The sequence below is a fragment of the Alexandromys fortis genome, unplaced genomic scaffold (genome assembly GCF_014885135.2).
Source record: "Alexandromys fortis isolate MF-2015 unplaced genomic scaffold, M_Fortis_MF-2015_v1.1 scaffold_7, whole genome shotgun sequence".
In the NCBI taxonomy this organism is placed as follows: Eukaryota; Metazoa; Chordata; class Mammalia; order Rodentia; family Cricetidae; genus Alexandromys; species Alexandromys fortis.
Window position 1 is genome coordinate 5,085,929 of NW_026067920.1, and position 4,980 is coordinate 5,090,908.

Genomic DNA, 4,980 nt, shown 5'->3' on the forward strand with positions numbered 1-4,980 from the left:
TCCATCCAGGTCTAGTAAGGTGAGCATCCAAACTGCCTAGGCTCCCACAAAGCCAGTACGTGCAGTAGGCTCAAAAACCCATTGCCATTGTTCTTGAGGTCTCAGTAGTCCTCATTGTCCGCTATGTTCAGGGAGACCGGTTTTAACCCAGGCTTTTTCAGACCCAGGCCAGCTGGCCTTGGTGAGTTCCCGATAGAACATCCAGAAGGGTGTATCTTATAAACAGCTTTATGCTATTACCTTTTCTACGATTCTGGGGAGCATTCCCAGGGCACGAGCAGGGTATCCCAATGCCGTTCATTCCTAGAGCACAGCAGCCATTTCAAGCAGCTGCCAGCAAGGAGGGACTGAAACTTCTTTCTCTTTCCCCCTCCCTCCCTTTTCTTCTCCCTCCCCCTTCTCTCTCTCTCTCTCTCTCTCTCTCTCTCTCTCTCTCTCTCTCTCTCTCTCACACACACACACACACACACCATGTAGTCTTGGCTGACCTGGAACTCACTGTGTGTGTAGACCAGGTTATCCCCAAACTCATAGAGCTATTCTGCCTCTTGAGTCCGGGACTCTCTTCCAGCTTGAGATAACGGTACAGAACAGGGGGTGTATCAACCTGCACAGACACAACCCCAGTAACATCCATGGGGGCTGCTACCCTGTGTCTTAGTTAGGGTTTCTAACTAACATGGTGCTGTGATGAAACACTGACCAAATTATTTCCTCATATGTCTGCAGTCTGTCATTCAGGGAAGTCAGGGCAGGAGCTGATGCAGAGGCCATGGAAGAGTGCTGAGTGCTGCTTTCTGGCTTGCTCCTTGTGACTTGTAAAGTCTGTTTTCTTATAGCACCCAGGACCACCAGCTCAAGGTGGAACCCCACAGTGAGCTAGACCCGTCCACATCAATCATGAAAATGCACCACAGACTCACCCACGGGACTATCTAGGGGAAGCACTTTCTCAACTGAGGTTCCTGCTTCCAAAACGACTCATTTTGTGTCAAGTTGACATTAAGCTAGTCATGAGTAGTATCTTTGGCTGGGACGCTTCCAAGTCCCCTGATGACATCACACCTGTGTCAGACATTGTACGCCAGCTAACTCCTAGACAGATGGACTCCATTCCACCACTTTGAGCTGCTCTCTGAAGCTGCATCCAGTACTATGGCTGGGACTAGTGGCCAGCTATGACTGAGACTGAGATCTGCACCATATTGGATGCCATCTTTTTTTTAAAAAAAAAACTGCTCCTACCAAGGTGCTTCACGGCTTTAACCCGACTTTGCTTCCCACAGAGGCCAGATACCTCCTGACCTTGCACCTCAGCCTTACCAACCTTGAGATTCTCTCACCAGGGGATTAGTACAAGGTTCCTAAACTTCAGCAAGGCACATGCCTGGAAGGAGTGTCTTCTTCCCTGTAAGCACCACAAACCTGGGGGAAAATTCTGCGTGATGTCATTCTATCATAATCCACACGAAACATCCATGTGCTATTGTGGGAAAGACAAGATGTGGGTTAGGATCATCTGAAAATACGGGATCTGGGGGAGAACTTGGAAGTGCATGCGATCTTCCAGGGCCAAGAAAAAAAATATAGAGGCAGACAGATGGTTTATCAGTTAAGAACAGTTGCTGTCTTGCAGAAAACTCAAGTTTGGTTATCAAACCCACAATCCTCTGTAAGGTCAACTCCACGAGCTCTGATGCCCTCTTCTGGCCTCCTCAGGAATATGCATATATCCACAGTTAGACACACACACACACATAATTAAGAAGAAAACAAAATAAATCCTTTTTTTTTTTTTTTTCGAGACAGGGTTTTTCCGTAGCTTTTTGGTTCCTGTTCTGGAACTAGCTCTTGTAGACCAGGCTGGCCTCGAACTCACAGAGATCCGCCTGACTCTGCCTCCCCAGTGCTGGGATTAAAGGTGTGCGCCACCACCACCCAGCCAATAAATCCCTTTTTTAAAAAGTAAAAATATAGTTAGGGATGTGGCTCAGTGGTAGATTACTTGTTTAGCACAAGTGAGGTCCTAGGTTCAATCCCAGCACTGTTAAATGAACACACATACATACCAGGAGGTGTGAACTCACCATCCTAAGTCTAAGAATCCATAAAGGTTTCTCTCTCCCAGTACTCTGCGGGGACTAGTTTGTGAGCCCAGCTTCAGGCTTTAGGAATATAGATGCCTTTGAGTTACTTTTTTTCCTGGTAACCTCAATAAAACTCAGAGGCTCACTTTAGTAGAATCCTCACTTTTGGTCTGTCACTGTAGCAAGTAGATGCTTATTCTTGTCTTCCCAGGAAGAGTGTCACACAGCACTCGGGTATGACACACAGCACAACGTTCCCATGACTCCTCCTGATCAGGTCAGCATGTCAGGGAAATACTTTACCTGTGTTTGCTGGTGTGCTACAAAGGCAAACCTGGGGAAGAGTTGTGTGCATGGGCAGAGTTTCGTCTCCAGGCACTCAGTCAGGGTTGCTATGACCCAAAGCAGCTTGGTGTGGAAAGGGCTATTTAGCGCATAGCTCCATGTAACCGTTCATCATCAAACACAGTAGGGCAGGAACTCAAGCAAGGCAGGATCCTGGCGGCAAGAGCTGATGCAGAGGCCATGGAGGGTGCTGCTTGCTGACTTGCTCCTCATGGCTTTCTCAGCCTGCTTTCTTATTGAACCCAGGACCACCAGGCCAGTGGACCAAACACAATGGGCTGGGCTCTTCCTCATTAACACTAGTTTAAAAGTTGCATAGACTTGCCTATAACCCAGTCTTATGGAGGAATTTTCTTATTTGAGGTTCCCTTCTCTCAGATGACTTTAGCTTGAGTCAAGTTAGCATAAAATTATCCAGTACAACTGACCCCTTATCAACACACAGACACATCACTGCTAAGCCACAGCCTTTCCTTTTTTTTTTCTTGTTTTTCAGCCTTTCCTTTCTTGTTCATCACAAAGGTCACACATTAATATAAATATCACAATAGAAAACATTTTACAAGTGTGGTAGTGCACACCTATAATCCCAGCAGTTGGGAAACAGAGGCAGGCAGATCTCTATGAATTTGAGGCCAGTCTGTCCTACAGAGAAATTTCCAGGATAGCCAGGGATACACAAAGACACCCTACTTCAAAAAAAATTTTTTTTTTACTAACTTAAAAAGTCCCATTATTGGGGCTAGAGAGATGGCTCAGCAGTTAAGAGTACAAGCTGGTTTTTTTTTTTTTTTTTTCAGAGACTGATGTTCAGTTCCCAGTACCCTCAATGGCAGCTCACAATCATCTGCGACTCCAGTCCCGGGGTGTCTGATTCCCTTCGTGGAATATTTGTTTATCGAGTCAAAGGTGTGTTACAAGTGTTTATTCTGCATTTGTGTAACTATGTAAAGATGTGTTGCATTTGCGTTAATTAAATAAGAGTGACCTGGGCTCAGAGAGGCAGGGTAAGCAACAGGAAGAAGGGAGGAGCTTAGCATGGGTTTTTTGTTTGTTTGCTTTATTTTGTGTTTTTGTTGTTCTTTTTTGTTTTGCTTTGTTTTTTGTCTTGTTAACTGGGGCAGTGTGGAAGGAGAGCGGCTTGGATGCCAGCAAAGAGAGAAAGTTAGTCAGTTGCTACTCTGACTCTCTGAGCTCACAGGTTTTCACCCTGGCCTTTGACTCTTGAGTCTCATTAGAACAACAGAGACTGCATTATAACTACCTTCAGTGGCAGCAACAGAGTCATTGTCTGGGGAGCAGAATTCCTCCCAGGCTTTGGCTGAGTGGCCTATGGAAGAGCAGTTTAGAGCTCAGCCACTGTGATGAATGTAAAGCCACATTTTGGTGCTCCAACTCGTGGCCCGACCACATGGATGGAGGGATCACACCAGCTCCACTGCAGTTGCTGTTCAGGCCTCTTCTAGAAAGTGTTCACAGCAGCTGGCTACTGCTTGCCAGAACTCCAAAAAGCAGGCTTGAGTTTGGAAAGTGCGGGAGGGAATTGACTTTGCCACCGGCACCGTGAACAAATGGAGAAGTCAGCAGATTTCATGAAATACTTGGGAAACCCTGTAGGAGAGATCTTTCCCATGTTAAGAATAGGGAACATCACAATGCAGGATGCTAGGACCTTGTATAGTGCTACTATGGATGGTTTGATGGAAAATATAAATGAGGGGATAAATAACCTAGCTAAGATTGACATAATATCAATTGTAATTACTATCAGATTGGTAATTAATATTTTATCTTAAAAAGAGGTTTGATAGCTGTGCTAAATATAATAATTTGATAAGACACATTGGTGTAGGAGTTCCTTATATCTGTGTGTGGCTTTCATTGGTTAATTAATAAAGAAACTGCCTTGGCCTAGTTGATAGGGCAGAACCTAGGTAGGCAGAGAAGACAGAAGTGAATGCTGGGAGGAAGAAAGGCAGAGAAAGAGAGACGCCATTGAGCTGCCAGAGACAGACATGATGAATCTTTCCCGGTAAGCCACTGCCACATGGCGAAATACAGATTAATAGAAATGGGTTAAATCAAGATGTGAGAGTTAGCCAATAAGAGGCTAGAGATACTGGGCCAAGCAGTGATTTAGTTAGTACAATTTCTGTGTGATTATTTTGGGTGTAAGCTAGCCGGGTGGCTGGGACAAACAAGCAGGCCCTCTCCCTGCAATAATACATGATGTGGGATTCCCCTTTGTATGCTGTGAATATGACTGGTTAATTAAGAAAAAAAAACTGGCTTCATCTGACAGGGCAGAACTTAGCTAGGCGGGGGAAACTCTACTGAATGATGGGAGGAAGAAGGCAGAGTTGGAGAGAAGCCATGTAGCCCTGCTGGAGACAGATACTAGAACTTTAGTGGGTAAGCCACAGCCATGTGGCAATACACAGATTAATGGAGATGGGTTAAATTAAGATATAAGTATTAGCCAATAAGAAGTTAGAGTTAATGGCCCAAGCAGTGTTTTAAGTAATACAGTTTCTATGTGACTATATAT

At 45.1% G+C, this 4,980-nt stretch overlaps 1 long non-coding RNA gene across 1 annotated transcript in view; it reads left to right on the forward strand.

The window, feature by feature from the left end:
* The window catches only part of LOC126500960 (uncharacterized), an 8,953-nt gene that overhangs the window by 1,949 nt on the left and 2,024 nt on the right, over positions 1-4,980 (forward strand). The window contains exon 2 of the long non-coding RNA XR_007591471.1: positions 3,233-3,341. This is a non-coding gene — a long non-coding RNA (uncharacterized lncRNA). The remainder of the gene's footprint in view (positions 1-3,232; positions 3,342-4,980) is intronic.